Consider the following 20,978-nt stretch of genomic DNA (forward strand, 5'->3'; position numbering starts at 1 on the left):
TTGGCCCTCCGGGCGACCCGCGGGGATTGAGTCCGGTGAGAGCCCCGCCCACTCGGTAGGGCGGGCGACTACCTGCGCTCAAGCTCAGTGAGGCAGTTGGGGTCTGGCTGTCTAAAACACCCTCCAGTGCTGACCTGCGAGGGGAAGGCCGGCGTTTCTGGGGTCTTTGTTGGCATCCTTCCCCAAGAGCGACAGCCTTATCTCCAGGTGGTACCATGATCTTGTAACAACCTCCTTCCCAGGAACAAGGTGTTTCATTCAGCTCTTTGTTTCCGACCTCTCCTTTTGTTGGAACCTTGCCCTTTCCTCTTCAGTTTCCCCAATTTCTAAGGGCGGCGTTCTTTGAGTCGATGTACAAAGTAGCCCGAATAATTTCTAATGATGCCAGACAGTTTTAGACAGTTACAGGATCTGGCTGCTCGTTTTGCATCTCGATCAGCAAACCCTGTCCATGCGGCCAGAAACTGGGCACAGTCTTGACACAGGTATGACTAAGCCGCCCTAAGTTCTTAGCTATTTATTTCACGAGAATACCTAGCTCCAGGGCTTCGCGGAAATCTTTCTGGCGTATCTGTGCTGTTCACGTTCTCCTGATACTGGGCATTGCCAACTGCTCGTCTTCAATTACTTTTGCAATACTTCCCCCCACCCCCACCCGCCCGGCCTGGAACCGTCCTAGTACACAAAGGCTATTCAGTAAATGCTATTTACTGACGACAGCTACTCAATAGCAATCACCGGGGAGTATTGTTGGGACTTCACTAGCCTCAGGAAATTGATTTCTCCCCCTCACCCCCCAACCACGCCTTTTTTTTTTTTGACCTCCCTTTTGTACCTAATAGTCTACATAATATTTTACTTTGAAATGGGGCTTTTAAGTTTACAAAAAGTTTTGCTCCCGGAAACTGTGAGATTTAGTATTGTAATTAATGACTTGATTAGAGTAGATAATAAATGTTTATCAAATTTGGTGGTGACAAAAAGCTAACACGTGGAAAGGTAGGATCTAAGAGAATCTCGGTGGTCTTGAAAGCCCAGCTGAATTTAATAGGAAGAGACTTATTAGAGATAAATGAAAAATACTATTGTCGGAAAAGCTCCTTCACACTTTCGATGTGTGGGAGGCATGGGTAGCCGTCAGTCTGAAAAAGATCTAGAATGAAACTCAATGAACTTTAAACTCAATATGAGTCAACAATGTGGAATGGTAGTCCACGAAAATACCATTGACAATTCTACTCTGCTCTGGTCAGATAACATCTGGAATATTGTGTTCAGTTTTCATTTTAGGAAGGTCAAAAGTAACCTGGAGAATTTTCAGGATGAGGGTAATGATAACTGACGTTTATATTTAAGTTTGTTATCTTATTGGATCCTCCCAACAATCCTGGGTGAAAATAATATAGGTATTTATCCCCATTTTACAGATGAAGAAATTGAGATGCAGAGACATATACGTCTCTGGCCATGGGTGAGGAGAGTGGTTGTCCAGAGGTCTTTCCCCTATACCACAGTGCCACTTATTTTGTTCTTATCTCTTCTAAGGAAGAAAATAATCATTTATTAAATCTTTATTTTGTGCCAAAAGTTTAAACAATGATCTCATTTGATCCTCACAACAATCCTGGGAGGTAGGTACTATTATTACCCCCATTTTACAACTGAGGAAACTGAGGCAAAAAGAGGCTAAGTAACTTGTCCAGAGTCACTCAGCTAATAAGTATCTGAGCCTTGATTTGAACTTTCCTCTGCCTGACTCCAAGCCTAACACTCAATCCAGTGCGCTCCCTAGCTGCCACTAAGGAGGATGAAGAGTCTCAAGAGCATGTCATATGAAAATTGATCGAATAGAGAAGACTGGGGGGAGGGGAAGAGGTGAGAAATATATATATATATATAATGATAACTGACTTCAAGTACAAAAAAAGACATCATAGAAGAGGGATTGGGCTGATTCTTCTTTGCCACAGAAACAGAACTAGGAGCAGTAGGTGGAAAGGAGCCAGACGTAGATGTGACATAAGAAAAAAATGTCCTAACAGAGCTCTCTGAAAAGTAGAATGGGCTGCCTTGGAAGGTACTCAGATCTTTAAGCAAAGGCTGCATTACTCCTTGTTGGATATGTTGCTGAGGTTGGTTTTTATCTGATACAGATTCTACTAGGTGGCCTCTGATATCCCTTCCAACTTGGACTTTTTTGTGATAAGTCATGTAAACCATTATCTCTATTTAACAGAAAAGGCTTAGGTGGATGAAATAATTTGCTTCTGAGTAGGTCTGGACTTTCAGCCAGGGTCTTCTGACTCTAGGTCCAGTTCTCTTTCCATGATGCAACATTGTCTCTATAAATTACCTGTTCAATACATTTCTCTTGCCCTGCTCTTCCTATCAATCTTGATTCTTCACAGTCTCCATATTTCATTACCCTCTCTTCTTTCTTTTTCTAGTTCTCCACTCTTCTGATACCTTTCACATTCAGCTTCTGGCCCTCCCTTTCCTGAGAGAGAATTCGTAGAGTATTTGGGATTGGGAGTCTAAAAGACAAAATTCCTTTTTTTCCTGAGAAATAAATATTTAGTGATAACTTTTGTTCTTACATTACCTATATTTCTCTGTCCCTTCCTCCAACCCCTCCCAGAGAATCATCCAATATAATAAAGAATTTTTTAAAAAGAGAGAGGGAAAAAAAGTTCAACACTATCCAACAGATGAAAAAAGTTTGATGTTATATTTGGTGTTCCACAGCCGTAGTTTTTCACCTCTGCAAAAAAAGTAGAGAGAGATGTTTTCTCTTATCTGTTCCTTGGGACCAACCTTGGTCCTTATAATTTCTCAGAATTATTTCTATTTTATTTTTGTTGTTCTTTCCGTGTCCATTGTTGTAGTCATTATGTATATGGCTTTTCTGTTTCCACCCATTTCACTTTGTATCAGTTCATATAAGTCAGTGCCCTTATCATATTCATCATTTCCTATCCATTACATTCATGAACCAGAATTTCTTTAGCTGTTTCCCAATTGATGGATAGCTACTTTCTTTCTAATCCTTTGCTACCATAGAAAGTACTGCAATAAATATTTTGCGAATATGGGACTTTCCTTTCTATCATTGACCTCTGTGGGGTATATGTCAGCAGTAGAATGTTTAGGTTCAAGTCACTTTAATGTAGCCTATGACACTTACTAGCTGTGAGACCGTGGGTATATCTCTTAACTTCAGTTTCTTTGTGTGAACGAAGGGCTATTAATACCGAATAATACCTGTATCACAGGGTTGTTGTGTCAAGCGACAATTTATATATACATACATACACACACACACACACACACACACCTACATACATATATAATTTGTGCTTCAATACTCCAATGGATTTGTGACCTGTATTAGCAACCACACTAGCACACAGGGTGAGCTACTAGCACAGGTTCTTGATCTGCTTTTATAAAGGAAAGACAGCTTCAAAGGGGTTAATAATCTTACTTCAATTAAACAATGCAGAAAGATATATTACCCAAGAAAGACTAATATTTCAGGGGAAAAGGTCAGCACACTGAAAGTGGAGAAAATCAATTCTTAACAAGCAGAGAGACATAGAGAAATTGGATCCAATAGATGGGGCTCCAACTGTCTTAACAGAATAATAAAACTATTTACATATGTCACCAGACCGAGAAAACACTGACATCTGAGTTCACATGGGGGATAGCTTGTAATAATGGCTACCCAGAGACCCTTCTAGGAAATCAAAAAGACCTCTTCCCATAAATGAGCCCCAAGGCAAAATACCAACCTCCCTGAATATATACACTTTTGACTGATAGGCTCAGAGCCAGAAGATGTGAAAACCTAAAGTGACTCAGCACCTAATTGCCTCAGTGCCATCAGGTACAAAAGCCTATGTGACTTAGCACCTGATTGGCAAGGCAAAATGTCTGGGAACAGGAGATTGTTATGGCCATGGATCTTGGAAAACTAAACTCCATGAAATAATAACTAAAATCCACTTTGCTTATGCTTACATGACCCCATCAATATAGATATTTCCTCCAATGGTACAGATCACAGCCCATCCATGTTGGTTCTTCTGTGTGTGTGTGTGTGTGTGTGTGTGTGTGTGTGTGTGTGTGTGTGTGTGTTTGTGTGACTTTTATCCATATTTTCCATAAGGACACCATAGAAATGCTATCCAAATGTGATGGAAGCCTTCCTCATATTCTCTTGACATCTGAAGGATATCAATGGAGCAGGTAAGTTCTCAATCAATCAACCAATAAACATTTATTAAGTGTCTGCTATGTGCCAGGCACTGTACTAATGAATGAAGAAAAAATGAAAGGCGAAAGATAGCTTTTGCTTTTCAGGAACTTACAATCTAGTGGGGGAAATGGCATTCAAACAAACGTATACAAAGCTAGCTATGTACAGGAAAAATAGAAATAATTAACAAAGGGAAGGCACTAGAATTAAGCAGTTTGCCAGATTTTATTGATTCTTCCTTTTACCTGAACACTTAGAAGCCATTGTAGGGTTACTAATTGGCCTAATTTCCAATATTGTGTCTCAGGGAATAGGGAGGACTAAGGAATGGGACTGAAATGAGGAACAGACAGTTGGTGACACACACATTTATCCTGAAAAGTTTGCTGTCTTATATGGGTGTGGTTCTTGGCACTGTAAATCAATTGCAGTAGTAACATCAAAGATCACTGATCACAGATCACCCTAACAGATTAATTCATTAACAATGATGAAAAAGTTTGAAACATTGTAAAAATTATAAATATGTGACACAGAGACACGATGTGAGTATATGCTGTTGGAAAAATGGTGTCGATAGACTTGCTCAATGCAGGATTGCCGCAGAGCTTCAATTTGTGAAAAAGATTTGCTCACTGTGAAGTGTAAATAAAATGAGGCATGCTTGTAGTTTCATGACTCTAACACAGATGACATCACAAGAAGAATATTAGTGTCAAAAAGATGGACACTTTCAGGGAGACTTTTATGGTCGTTAAATGAACTTTGCAATTTTCCAAAAGCAGTCCAGCTTGCTTTCCTCATTCTATTCAATTCTTGGTCAAGCTCCTCGTCCATTTGCAGTGTCTGTCTAAGATAGATATACCAATATATGCCACTACAGTTCTATCTCTTTGTATCTGTGTCTCTGTTTTTTCTTGGAAATTTTATCTTTTTATCTGTTGACTCTACTCCTTAGATTTTACATACATGCACAACAGAGTTTTAAACTATTACAGCTTAAAACTTTGGGACACCTTATGGTCCTACATATTTGTATACATTTATCTGTAGATACAACTGTGTAGCATAGTCTAAACGATAGACATTCATCATCCAGTGAGTTTTCCAGTGTAATTCGTTATTCCAAACTCTTTTGAGGGATCATGGATATAATTTAGAATGCTCTGCAGTGCTCTGAGGTTTGATATAAATGATCACAATAAAGAAATAGGATCATCTGGAGGAGGATCCCTATGTAAGGAAACTCTCGTCTTAGACTCTATGTTGGATCTTCCCCATGACAGTGGAAGACATGTTTGATAAGATGATATAACTCAAGTTCATACCTTGCTAACCAGAGTTTTGTTGAAAAAGATTATGTCATTATATGATTCAAGGAATATTGTAAAATCTTGATATGTGCATGTGAAACACCTTGTTGCCAGAGAGCTTTTAATGAGGCATTTTGCTCTTTAAAATTAGTTTTATTTTTTTAAAATGGCCAGCAATGACAGTGGAATCTTGCATTCTCTGTACCTTCTAGTCAGTTGAGTAATATAAAAAATCTGTTGTGGAATTACTTTAAAAAGCCTGCCTATTTCCCTTTTAAAACCCTCATCAAGGAAAACCTTGATGAAAGTCTCATAAAAATTTTTTATAGCTAGGAATACAGTGAAGTTCTCTCAGTCACCTTTTTTGTTGTTGTTTTTGTAATAATAAAGTCTGAGATTTTTTTTCCCAATGCTTTTGGTGTTTTCTTTTCCTTTTAAAAGTGTTTGAGAATTCATCTCTTAACGCCCTTAAAATTGTGTTACCTCCAGTATAGATCACTTCTATATATACGTGGTCTAGTCCAGCTGCTTTCCCCATCTTTGTTTCCTGCAATACTATTTCCACTTCTCATGAAGTACATCTCAATCTGGATTTGTAGAGTTCAAATGTTGTAGCTGCATGGTTCTTGAAGGTGAAAAGAGTTTGTTAACCCATTCGTATAGACATTTACTAGCTTTTGTCTGTTTTTTGACTTCCTTCCAATTCCATCCTTAAATGCCCATGGGATGACATTGTTCAGTCAGGTGTCCCATCAGACTTTCTTTAAACTTGCTTTTCCTTCCCTTGCTTCTCATTCTATTGCTGCTTAAAATCATCTACTTAATATTTTACAAATGAATTTATATTCCAAACCAATATTTTTTGGCCACCACGTCTTCTTTCTTGACAAGTTGATCAAGTATTTTGTGACCAGGGTGGTTTTTAGATTGTTTTGCTCCCCATGTTATAACAATTCATTTACATTGGTTAAACTTGTGAATAAAATGGTTATAATGCATGTTGATATTCTTTTTTCCTATTAATTTCCCATATTTAGGCATCAGCATTTATTTAAATAGATCATTTGAGGGTTTTTGTTTTGTTTTAAAGTGTGCCATAGCATATACCCCAAAGAGTTTAAAGAAAGAGGAAAAGGACACATGTTCTAAGGGAATGCCCGCCTATTATAGAATGGCTAAAGAAATTATGGCATATAAAGGTAATGGAATGTTATTGAGCCCAAGAAATGGACAAATGGATAGTTTCAGAGGGAACTGGAAAAACCTATATTATAATAATAACAGTTGTCTAGTCATTCTTCAGTCAGGTCTGACTCTTTGTGACCCTATTTGGGGTTTTAAACTTGGCAAAGATACTAGAGTGGCTTGCCGTTTCCTTCTCCAGCTCATTTTATAGATGAGCTGAGGCAAACAGGGTTAAGTGACTTGCTCAGAATCACACAGTTCATAAGTGTCAGGACACGCAGGAAGAGGAGTCCTGAATTCAGGTCTTGTGCTTTATCTGTTGCACTACCTAGCTGCCCCAACAGTAATGACATATAGCATATACATACATATACATATATATATGTGTGTGTGTGTGTATAATTATAGTATATATATAGTATATATAGAATATATATAGAATATAGTAATAACAGACAGCATTTATATATAATACGTAAATATGTATCATTTAAAGATTTTTAAAGTGTTTTATGTGTATAATCTCATTTGATGCTCACAACAAACCTGTGAGGTTTATTATCCCCATTTTACATATGATGAAACTGAGGTTAAGAGAGGTTAGATGACTTGTCTGGGGTCACGCAGCTAGTAAGTGTTCAAATCCAGGATCTGAACTCAGGTCTTCCAATGTATCTACTGAACCACCTAGCTGCCCCTGAATGATGCAGAGGGAAGTGAGCAGAACCAAAAGAACAATTTATGTAATGACAATAATATCACAAAGAAAGATAACTCTGAAAGGCTTTAGAGCTCCAGTCAATTCAACAACAAACCATGATTCCAAAGAACAGAAGATGAGGCATGCTGCTCATCTTTGCAAAGGGGTGATGGACTCAAAATGCAGAATGAGAAATACATTTTTGGATATGACCAATAAAGAACGTTGCTTCACTTTACTATACATATCTGTTATGCATATTTGTTTGACTGTGCAAATTTGGTTTTTTTCTGTGTTTAGCTGGAAAAATGTGGGAAGGAAAGAAAATAAATGTTTAAGTGAAAAAGCAGTAAAAGTAGTTATGCCATATTTTCACATTTTAATTTTTGTAGTTTTATATTAACTTTGGTCTTTGATCTTTTAAAAAATACATTTTTAAACATTCTTTTCTTTTAAAATTTTGAGTTCCAAATTTTCTCCCTCCCTCCCACTCCTTCCTGATCCACTGAGAAAGCAAATCAAATTATTTCAATTATAAATGTGAAATCATACAAAACCTATTTCCACACTAGCCACATCACAAAAAAAGCAAAAAAAAAAAGCAAGAAAAAATATTTCAGTTTTCACTCAGAGTTCATTAATTCTTTCTCTGGAGGTGGATAAGCATTTTTTCATCATGAGTCCTTTGGAACTGTCTTGGATCATTATACTGATCAGAGTAACCAAGACTTTCACAGTTGATCAGCATTACAAAATTGTTGTTATTGTGCATGATGATCTCCCAGTGCTTCTCACTTCATTTTGCATTGGCTCATATAGGTTTTGCCATGTTTTTTTTCTAAACCCACCCTCCCCCACCATGTCATTTCTTATAGCACAATAGTCTTCCGTCATAGTCATATGCCACAACTTGTTTAGGCATTCCCCAATTTATGGGCATCCCCTCAATTTCCAATTCTTTGCCACTACAAAAAGAGCTGCTATAAATATTTTTGTCCATATAGTTCCTTTTCCTTTTTCTTCGATCTCTTTGGATACAGACCTAGTAGTGGTATTGGTAGGTCAAATGGTATTCATGGTTTTATCGGCCTTTGGGCATAGCTCCAAATTGTTCTCCAGGGTGACTGGACCACTTCATAACCTCACCACAATTTATTAGTGTATCTATTTTCCCTTATTCCCTCCAGCATTTGTCATTTCTGATAGGTGTGAGGTGGTATCTCAGAGTTGCTTTAATTTGCATTTCTCTGACTAATAGTGATTTAGAGCATTTTTTTCATATGCCTATGCATAACTTTGATTTCTTCTTCTGAAAACTTCCTGTTCACATCCTTTGACCAATTATTATTTGAGGAATGGTGCTTATTTTTATAACTTTGAATCAGTTTCCTACATATTTAAGAAATGAGGCTTTTATCAGAGAAACTTGCTGTAAAATTTTTTGATTTTACTTCATTGTCTATGGCACCTTTTGGAAAATGTAGTTTCACTGATCATTTTTTTTAGTTGTCTATTTTTGCTTTTGCTTTGTTTGAGCTCATGATTGCTATCCCCGCCTGTTTTTTTTTTTACTTCAGCTGATAGATTCTGCTCAAGTCTTTTATGTTTAACTCTGTGTGTCTTTCTGTTTCAAATGTGTCTCTTGTAAATGATATATTGTTGGATTCTGGTTTCTAATTTATTCTTCCATCTACTTCTTTTTTTATGAGTGAGCTTATCCCATTTACATCCATAGTTATGACTACTTCTTCTGTTTATCTTTTACTTAATTTTTATCCTGTACGCCCTTAAAAATCAGTTTTGCTTCTTACCACTGCCTCCCTTAATCTGTTCTCCCTTTTGTTACCACCCTTCTTTTCTCTTATCCTCTTCCCTTCCTACTTCCCTATTAGGTAAAATAGATTTCTATACCCATATGAGTGTGTGTGTATGTGTATATATCTATACCTATATCCATATCCATATCCATATCTATATCTATATCTACATCTATATCTATATCTTTTTCCCTCTTTGAGCCAATTCTAATGAAAGTGAGATTCAATCATTGCCCACAACCTCCTATTTCCCCTCCCTTATAAAAGCTCTTTCTTATGTACCTTTTTTATACGAGAAAATTTCTCCTGTTCTATCTCTCTCTTCCCCTTCTCCCACTGCATCCCTCTTTCTCACCCTTTCATTCTTTTTGTGGGGGTGGGAGGTCATCACAACATAATTGACTCACATCTATGCACTCTATGTAGACTCTTTTTAACTGCCCTAATAATGATAAAGTTCTGAGGAGTTACATGTATCATCTTCCCATATAGGAATGTAAACAATATAATTTTATTCAATCCTTTATGATCACTCCTTCATGTTACCTTTTTGTGCTTCTTGTGAGTCTTGTATTTGAATGTCATATTTTCCATTCAACTCTGGTTTTTTTTTTTAAATCAGGAATACTTGAAAGCCCTCTATTTCATTAAATATTCACTTTTCACCTGAAGGATTATGCTCAGCTTTGCTGGGGATATTATTCTTGGTTGTGATCCTAGCTCCTTTGCCCTCTGGAATATTATATCCCAAGCCCCTCTGCTTCTTTAATATGGTAGCTGTTAAATTTTTTGTGATCCTGATTGTAGCTCCACAATATTTGAATTTTTTTTTTCCTGGATGCTTGCAATATTTTCTCCTTGGTCTGAGTCCTCTGAAATTTGGCTGTAATATTCCTAGAGGTTTTCATTTTGAGATCTATTTCAGGAGGCAATTAGTGAATTCTTCAATTTCCATTTTACCCTCTCTGGTTCTGTGATATTGGGGCAGTTTTCCTTGATGATTTCTTGCAATACAACTAGACTCTTTCTTTGATTATGGCTTTTAGGTAATCCAATAATTCTTACATTATCTCTCCTCAGTCTATTTCCCAGGTCAGTTGTTTTTCTGATGAGATTTCACATTTTCTTCTGTTTTTTTTCATTCTTTTGACTCTGTTGTCCTATTTCTCAATGTCTCAGGGAGTCATTAGCTTCCACTTGCCTAATTCTAATTTTAAGGAATTATTTTTTTCAGTGAGCTTTTGTACCTCTTTTTCCATTTGGGCAATTCTGCTTTTTGAAGAAGTTCTTTTCTTCAGTGAATTTTTGTGCCTCTTTTACCATTAGGCCAATTCTATTTTTAAGGTTTTATTTCCTACAGTTTTTTTTATGACTCTTTTACCAAGTTATTAGCTCTCTTTTCATAATTTTCTTGCATTATTCTCATTTCTTTTCTCAATTTTTCCTCTACCACTCTCATCTCTTTCTTTAATTCTTCCAGGAATTCTTGTTTGGCTTGGGTCCAATTAGCACTTTTTCTTTGAGGTTTTGCCTGTGGCTATTTTCACATTATTGTCTTCTTCTCTGACACTGTAGTAGTTTTTTATGGTCAAATTCTTTTTTTGCTATTTGCTCATTTTCCCAGCTTTTTTCTTGACTTTGAACTTTATGTTAAAGTTGGACTTTGTTCACCTGGGGGTGGGGAGGAACTGTTTCAAGTTTCAGGCTTTTTCATGCTGCTCTTTTCAGAGCTAGTTTTGGGGGTCTGCAAATTTTTGGTGCTTCCAAAGTGTTGTGATTTGGGGAGAGGTGTGATCATTGCTTTCCTGGTCTGTACCTCCTTTTCTGTAGTCACAAATGTTAGCACTCCTCTTGGCTCTGGAACTGTGACCAGGTGCCCTACTTTCCTGCAGCCACAGATGCTAATATTCTTCTCTGCCTTGGAACTGTAACTCATAATTGCTTATGGGCCATAGAGTTGCCAATAAGCACTAGCTGCATCTAGTGCCAGTAAAGGTTACCATGTAATCTCTTTCTGACCAGTTTTCCAATCCCCTTATCATTTCTGGGCTGAGAGCTCCCAAAGCTGTTGTTACTATAGTAGGCGCTACTGCTGCTGCTGCGTCACTCTGATCTAGTTCCCATCCCAGTGTCCTCCTACTGCCTTCCTAAGTTGTCTTAAGGCTAGAAAATGTCTCACTCTGAATTTTTGTTGGTCCTGCTGCTCCAAAATTTGATTTGAGGAGTTATTTTAAAGTTCTTTAGAGGGGAATGTTAGGAGAGTTCAGCTGGGTTGCTGCCTAAACTCCAACATCTTTGCTCCACTTCTCTGGTATTTGTTCTAAAAATTCAGTGGCCTGATTATACACAGACTGCTGATTCAGGAAAGACACATCAGTAAAAAGTTATTTCTTGTCTAGTAAAATACAACCAATTCTATTTTTTGATGATGAACAGGGCTTCCCCATTCTTTTTTTGAAGAAAATATTCTTGTTGTATAAGCATGACACTTCTGTGTAATTTATGTTATTGGGTTTCTCTAATTCTTAAGTCTCAAACTATGTTTTATTCCCAACATATTTTTTTCCCTGCCACCCTTATCTATGCACATCTCTGTATTGAAGTCAAAGTACCTAAGACTATGTTGATTTCATTTGGAGGGTCTTCCTGAGAGTTTTTTTTTTTGGGGGGGGGTAAGAACTTTTCTCTACCTTTTCAGGCCCTACAGTTAGAAAACTAGCATTTATTAAGCACCTACTATGTGGCAGGCATCATGTCACAGATGTTGATACATAAGCTGCAATTATTTGTTTTGTGGTCTTTTTGCAAATATTTAGTGATGAGCAGTGTGGTGTGAGATAACCCTTGTGTTCTATAAGAAATGATGTTTCTTGATGCCTTTGGCTGCATGATAAGACCAACTCTACCAACTCCTTTATTTACTTCTCCAGGGAGAACCTATGGGCTATTCTTCAATTTAGGTGCAACTTCCTTTTGCCTTCTGACATTGCCCACAGTGAGAACATCAATGATATGACTCAGTTCTTATAATAATATTCCCACTCATTGGTAGTTGGAGATCATATTAAAAGTAACAAGAGCTATATTAATGTTTCTAAACAGATTTAAAAGTGTGTGATTTTTAAAAAATAAGTTTTTTTGATGTCTTCTGTTTCTTGCTATTTTTTTAGAGAGAAAAAAGTCATCACAACTAATTGATAAATTGAAAAAGTCTGAAAATACATGTAGTGTGTAATGCCTGTGGACCTCCCACCTTATAAAGGGATGGGATGAGGGTGTCTTCTCATTTCTTTATTTGAGTCAAGCTTGATATTTATAATTTGGTTACATTCACTTTTGATTGTTTTGGTGTGTGGTTGTTATTTCCATTTCCATTGGTGTAGTTGTGGTGTAGAATTGTTTTCTTGGCTCTGCTTACTTTGATCTGCATCAGGTTATATAGGTCTTTCTATATTTCTCAGTAGTTATCACATTCATTATTTCTTTCAGTAAACTAATATTCCACTACATTCATGTACCACAATTCATTTAGTCATTCTCCAACTGATAGGCATCTATTCTGTTTCCAATTCTTGGTTATTACAAAAAGTGCTACAATGAATATTTTGGTGTATTGTGGAGAGTTTTTTCTTATCAATAGCTTCCTTGAAGTATAAGCTCAGTAATAGAGTCACTGGTTCAAAGGGAATATTCCAAATTGTTTTCCAATATGGTTGTACCATTTCACAGCTCCACCAACAATGCATTAGTATGCTTATCATTCCACAACCTTCTAGCATTGATTATTGCAATTTTTGATCAACTATGTGATTCCTAAGACTCTCTACCTCCCATTTCCACCCCTGTGTCACTGGTATTGCAGAGGACTGAAGACTACTCTGTGTTTTTCTTTTTACCGTGGGTTGCCATGGACCAAGAATTTACCTTATAGTGGCCAGCCTACTAATGGTGAGCCTCTCTGCACATGGCTAAGCTTGTCCTTGGAAAGCAGATGTAGTCCTGCTGCCACGACTGTTCTTGAAGTCTCTCCAAAATGATAGAACCTGCCAGAGCTTGTTCTCCCTTGGCATAGCCTCCAAGAATCCACGGTCACCTCCATGCCACAATGAGGCTTTAGAGTAGAACTTTGTGGAGGTGGTGCAGACCATGAAGTACTATAAAAATGTCACTTATTATTCCCCGCTTCCAATTCATTCTGTCCATCATCCCCTTAGCTGCCACACTGATATTTCTAAAATACAACTCTGACCCTCTCACTCTGCTCAAAAAACTTTCAGTAGCTTCCTATCCTGGCAATTAAAGCCCTTCATAATATGGCCCCTACTTGCTTTTCTAGTCTTATTTCATATTTCTCCCCCTCCCTTCTTCCTCCTACCCCCACCCATACACTCTCTATTCCAAGCAAACAGATCTGCCAAATATTTCCCATGCATAATATTCCATCTCCTTCTTCTAAATTTTTAAACAAGTAGTTCCTCATGTCTACAATGGACTCCTCCCTTGTCTCTGCCTTTTACCTAGGCAGCTAATTGGCACAGTTAATAGAGTGCTGGACCTGAAGTCAGGATGTCCTGAGTTTAAACTTGGCTTCAGATGCTTACTAACTCTGTGACCTTGGGCAAGTTGCTTAATCTTGGTTTGTCTCAGTTTCCTCATTTGTAAAATGAGGATAATAGAACTTTCCTCACAAGGTTGTAAGGATCAAACAAGAAATATTTGTGAAGTGCTTGGCATAGTACCTGGCATATAATACTACAATACTGTAAAAATGCTAGCCACTATTATTGTTAGGATACCTGCTTCCCTCAAAACAAAATTCAGGAGCCGCCTCTGGCAGGGGGCTTTCTTCAACCCATCTTGCTACCAATCATCAATACTCTTACCTTTTTTAAGTTACTAGTATATCTTTGTACATACTTTTCTGTTTACTTATTTGTATATGTGTTATATTATTATTTCAAGAGGCTACCACAGAAGCCTTCTCGGTATTTTCCCCACTTCCTGGAATAGGTTCCTGTTTGAGCCAAGGAAAGCTTCGTGTGGCAAGAACCATGTTGAAGAAAGATTCATCTGTCCTCAATTTCCGTTCCCCAGCTTGCTAAAGATTCTGAGCATCGTCCCAAGCTATTTGATGGGTCACATTTTGATTTTCATTATGATTACCCTGGCACATGGATAGGAGCAATCATTCAAAATGTCCTGAGGTATCTGATTTAATGTTTGATTGTTTTTTCAATATCTTGTCCAAATTCTGATTCATTATAATTAACAAAATCCTAAATTTCCTGGTTTGTTCTTGTTTGCACAATCTTGATCAATATTCTTTTCTTCTTCCTTAATTTCATCCTGCACACTGCCTGCAGCTTAATCTTTCTAAAGCAAAGCTCTTTTTGAGTCACTAAGTTCCTTATAAATCCTAAGTAGTACTCCATTGCCTTTGAAAGGAGGTCAAAACTTTTTAGCTTGGCATTCAAGGTTCTTCACAATCTGGCCCTAATTTGTCCTTCCAGACTTCTACCCTATTACTCATCAAAACAATTTTGTGCCCCAGCCCATCTGGCTATTGTAATATATAATTGAAATGTGTTCTCTTATGCAGTGTCCTTGTATTGTGCCCCTTCCCCAGCATTTGCCCATTCTTCAAAGTCCTGCTTAGATTCTAACTCCTTAAGGATATGTTCCCTGATCACTTTTCTCTAGGAAACAAGCATTTATTAAAAGAACCTACCAAGTGCAAGCACTTTACAAATATTATCTTATTTGATTCTCAAAACAATCTTGAGACAATTGAGGAGAATGAAGTAGACAGATGGCATGGTGGGTAGAGCCCTGGGCTTGGAATCAGGAGGATTCATCTTCATGAGTTTAAGTCTGGCTTCAGACACTTACTAGTTATGTGACCTTGGACAAGCCACTTGACCCTGTTTGCCTCAACTCCTCATCTGTAAAATGAGCTGGAGAAGGAAATGGCAAACCACTCCAGTGTCTTTGCCAAGAAAACCTAAATGGGGTCACAAAGATCTGGACACAACTGAAAAACAACTGAATGACAGAGGCAGATAGAAGTTAAATGACTTGCCTAGGGTCACACAGTTAATAAGTGTCTTGAACTCAGGTCTTCTGCCTCTAAGCCTAGTGCATTAACTACTGTACCACCTAGCTTGCCTACAGCTACATGCTATAGCAGAGGTTCTTAATCTCAGGTGTATGGACTTATTTAAAAATATCTTGATAACTGTATTTTAATATAACTTGTTTCCTTTGCAATCTTACATGTTTTATTTTATACATTTAAAAGCATTTTGCTGACAAGGGGTTTATAGATTTCATTAGACTGCCATAGGGGTCAATGACATCAAAAAGGTTAGGAAATCCTGTCCTATATCATGTAGTTACTGCCACTTAACATTTATTCTGTATATGGTAGATATTTGTGGCAGCTCTTTGTATGACTAGATTGCATGCTTCTTGAGGTCAGGGACCACATCTTGCCCAACTTTATACCCTGAATACTTCCCAGTAAAGTTGTTTGTTCTTATTAGGTGCTTGATTAATATTTCTGAGGTAAATGTTGAATGTTATAACCGCATATAAGTAGCCATCTCCAATAACATATAAAAGAATATAATGTAAATTTAAATAATTATTATGCAGTTTCCCCATAGCTGGCATTTCAAAAGGATGGATTTCTGAATAGCCATGTTATAACCATCTCTCTCTCTGTCTCTCTCTCTCTCTCCTCTCTCTCTCAGCAACAGATTGACTGTGCTGCTGAATACTAGAATTATTGGTAATAAAAGGAGTATGAAGCTAATAACCTTAAAACTTTTTTTAGAAAAGGTTCTAGAAATTGATACCCCCAAGTATTATATAATTGGGAGTTACTATCTTTATTCCAACATATCATCTTTGTGTTTTGACACCTTAAATGACAGCTATCTATGTAATTTAGATTTGTCATGAAAAGCATTTTGACAAAAAAATCTGATTTAAATTTTTAAAGAGACCTGATTTTTAACATTTAAGCATTGTTCATGTTCACCCTAATTTAGATCCCATTTCATGATTTTGATGCACATTCTGCATGCATGATTTATCCTCATATTATTATGTAAAACACATTTTCAAGTCAGCAGGTGTAATTCTCTATTTTTTCATGCCACAGTTAAATAACATTAAAGCAGAGCTAGGCATTGATCATCTGAGAAGGACTGGGCTTGATCTTTCATTTTCCTAATGACTCTCCATCTTTGTACCTCTGTTGTCTCTTCCCGATGTAGTTGGAGGGAAGACCCAGTGAGTAGAAGGGACCTGAGGGAAAGACAGTGGCAGACACCCACCTCAGAACTATCTCTTGACAGACAAATGGGAGTTTGAATAGATTGGCACTGGGAGCAGGGCTGGGATTTGGTGCTTAGATTTGACTGTATAGCAGAGGAGGGGTGCCATTTGTTATCATTGAATCAGTGTTGAATTTGCAAAGTAGCTCCTCTCTTCCTTTCCTGCCCTGTAGGCTAACACCCTTTGAATATTATTTCTCTTTCAGGGAGAAACAAAATCTCTCAAGCGGCAAAATTGTAAAAGAGCAGTGGACAAAATTTCAGCAAGTCACCAATGATAAGTTGTTTCTAAGAAGGAGTGTGAAGGATATCCAGGGGAGGTGTGAATGGAAAAGGAGTGGGGTCAATAACATAATCACCCTGAGGGATGGCAGATGAACAGCCCAGATGCTCTATTACTCAAGAACATTATGACTTAGAAGAGGCCTTCAACAAAATGGATGGAAACTTATGGAGAATTTGTGGACATGGATAAGAGTTGGACAGGATAAGAAGGATGAGTTATGATCTATACCTGGCGTACATGTTCCCTTTGATGAGATCACAGACCTCCACAGATCCAGCTGCTAAAATAATGTTTTTGCAGTTTAGATAGTTATCATCCTATAGACCAAGGGTTCTTGACATGAGGTCTGTGAATTTGCTTTTAAATTAATGATAACTATATCTCAATATGGTTTCCTATATATTTTATTTTATGCATTTAAAAACATTATTCTGAAGAGTTTTAAATTAACGATAACTATATCTCAATATGGTTTCCTATATATTTTATTTTATGCATTTAAAAACATTATTCTGAAGAGTCCATAGTTTTTCTTTTTACCAGAACAGGGGCCCATGACACAAGAAAGGTGAAGAATACTTCTCTTAGAGAGCTGTAACTTGGTTTATGTGACAGAGGTTGGGTGATAGAGCTTTGTTGACATGGAAGGTCCAGTAGCTACTCATTGGCTCTATTATGTCTCTCTTCTAGGACATGTTTTCCTCCTGAAGTAGACCTTCTCCAATTTTGGCCCGGGGAAATCCTCAGGGCACCTGGGATCATCTTATATTCAGAGTGAGGGTGACACCATTTGTCACCCACCCTCTGAATAGCGTCCTCATCCCCATCCCTCCTGAGCTCTAATTTCCTCTGCTTTCCTTTACCACTGCACTCTCTGGCACCTCCTCTATTGTTAGCAAGCTCTCTTTTTGCCTAGGTCTTGTAATGATTAGACTGCTGGACTTGGAGGCAGGAGACTTGAATTAGAATCCTGCCTTGGACTCTAACTAACTGGGTGACCTTGAACAAGTCATTTAACCTCTCTCAACCTCAGTTTCCTCATTTATAAAATGGGGATAAGTAATAATTAGCACTTATGTAGGGCTTTAAGGTTTGCAAAGCACTTTATGAACATTATCTTATTTTATCTTTACAACAACCCTGCGAGGTAGGTGCAAATACACCCATTCTATAGATGAAGAAACTGAGGCAAGCAGAGGTTAAATTATCTGCCCAGAGTGACTCAGTAAGAGTCCGAGGTTGGATTTGAACTTAGGTCTTCCTGATTATTGTATGCTTCACTTTTTTCTACTTCTGCCATGATGGGTCTATTTCAGATCTGTTTGCCATATTTTTCTGTTATTCAGCAATTCAATAAATATTTTTTGAGTTAGTTGCTGTTTTCTCATAAAATTTTATTTTTAACGTATGTTTTGCTTGTTATCTTTTGTTTTTATGGCACCAGACTTCCCATTATATCCCACTTCTTCAAACAATAGAAAAAGAGAAAATGAAAACAATTAAACTCAACCAACCAACATATTGAGAAAAAAACTGGTTCTTTGTTCAATGATCTACATTCATTATCCCTCATTTCTATATCAAAAAGGGGAAGTACTTACTGCTATCTCTTCTTAAGAACCAAGCACGGTCATTATAATTTCATAGCATCTCATTTCAGTTGTTTTATTGTAATTGTTCTTTCCATTTAGATTGTTGTAGTGTCTCTCTTGTTTTCCTGCTTCTGCTTATGTCACTTTGCATCAATTCATTTAAGTCTTCCCGTGCTTTTCTCTAGTCATCATATTCATTATTTCTTACAGCACAATAATATTCCATTGCATACACGTGCGACTGTTTAGCCATTGCCCAATTGTTGGACATCTATTTTCTTTCCAGTTCTTTGCTGCTCCAAAAAGTGCTGATATACATATCTTAATGTTTACTGAACTTTTCTTGTTATCATTGACCTCCTCAGCTTATATGGCTAGCAGCAGAATCTCTGGGTCAAAGGATAAGGGCATTTTAGTTCCATTAGAGCTTATTACACACTCACCATGTGTACAATTTTCTATGCAAAGTATTGGCAGAGATTCAAAGTTTTTATCAGATATAGTTAATTATTGCTCTTGTGGATCTTATCTTTGACTAAGCTACTGCAAATAAAATTTAACATTTAAAGCTTGACTAGTTGTCCTAACCTTGTTCTGGCCAAAGTTACAGCTTTCAGAATACAACTACCTCATATGTCTAGATATAATCATTAACATAGTTTTTGCAAAGAGGAATCATAGTCCTCTACTCCAGGTTCCTTGATGGAGCTTCCAAAATTTCCCTTCAGCAATAATTTTTCCCCTTTCCAAGTTAGAGTAGAAAAGGTAGAGAAAAATTTAAGTTGCTACTTTTTCTCTTTTCTCTTTCACAAAATCTGGCACATAATAAACACTTAATAAATATTCATTCATTCATTCAATCACCATTTTCTTCCAAATAGAATCTAATCAAACAGTTATTAATGCTTGCTAAGTGCCTTCTGAGAAATTTGAAGAATACAAAGTTGCTATGGAGGAGGATACAAAACATTTTTGTTGTGCTTCTGGAGAGCTTGACATTATTGCAAAGGCCTGTGGGTAAACTAAGTATTATTAACTTGAAGAAACCATAGAGAAATACATTCCCACTGGAAAGAAGGCTGTCTTTAAGAAGGACAATGGACTATAAGCAATTTGGGAGAGCGAGGAATAGTTTACCTATCAGATTTCTGGAAAAGAAAAGAATTCATGACCCAACAAGAGATAGAAAGCATTACAAAATGCGAAATGGATAATTTTGATTATGTTAAATTGAAATGTTTTTGTACAAAAAAAAAGCAAATGCAACAAACATTAGGAGGGAAGCAGAAAATTGGGAGAAAATGTTTAAAACTAGTGTCTCTGACAAAGGCCTAATTTCTAAAATATACATGGAACTGAGCCAAATATATAGGAATACAAGTCATTCCCTAATTGAGAAATGGTCAAAGGATATGAACAGGCAGTTTTCAGAGGAAGAAATTAAAGACATCTATAGGCATATGAAAAAATTCTCAAAATCACTACTGATTAGAGAAACGCAAATGAAAACAACTCTTAGATACCACATCTCTCCTGTCAGATTGGCTAAAATAACAAAACAGGAAAATGATAAATGCTGGAGAGGATGTGGGAAAATTGGAACATTGTTACATTGCTGGCGGAGTTGTGAGCTGATCCAGCCATTCTGGAGAGCAATTTGGAACTATGACCAAAGGGCTATAAAAATGTTCATACCCTTTGACCCAGCAATACCACTTTTAGGGTTGTATCCCAAAGAGATCACACAACTGGGAAAAGGACCCATGTGTACAAAAATATTTATAGCGGCTCTTTTTATGGAAATCAAAGGGATGCCCGTCAATTGGGGAATGGCTGAACAAGCTGTAGTATATGAAGGTAATGGAATACTATTGTGCTGTAAGAAATGGGGATGATACGGACTTCATAACAACCTGGAAAAACCTACATGACATAATGCTGAGTGAGCAGAGCAGAGCCAGGAGAACATTACACACAACCACAGATATACGGATTCTGTGATGACTAACCCTGATGGACTTTGCTCTTCTCAGCAACACAATATGCAAAGACAACTCCAAAGGACTCACGATGGAGAATACTATGTACATCCAGAGAAAGAACTATGAAGTATGAATGCAGATTGAGGCACACTTCATGCTCGCCTTTCCCCCCGCTTTTTTTGTTTCTTTTGTTTTTGTTTTTGGGGTTTTGTTTTTGGTTCTGTTTCTTCTTTCTCATGATTCATTCCATTGGTCATAATTCTTCTCCACAACTTGACTAGTGTGTAAATTAATTCAATGCAAAGTTATGTGTGGAAGTTATATGGGATTCCATGCCATCTTGGGGAGGGAAGTGGGGAGGGAGGGAAGAAAATCTGGAACTCAAAATTATGTAGAACCGAGTGTTGTAAACTAAAAATAAAAAAATAATTAAAAAAAGAAGGACAATGGAAAGTATCTGTTTAACTTGTTCCTAGACTGAATCACAATTTGGTTGCCTCCT

Source organism: Trichosurus vulpecula, chromosome 8 (genome assembly GCF_011100635.1).
Source record: "Trichosurus vulpecula isolate mTriVul1 chromosome 8, mTriVul1.pri, whole genome shotgun sequence".
NCBI classification, from domain to species: domain Eukaryota; kingdom Metazoa; phylum Chordata; class Mammalia; order Diprotodontia; family Phalangeridae; genus Trichosurus; species Trichosurus vulpecula.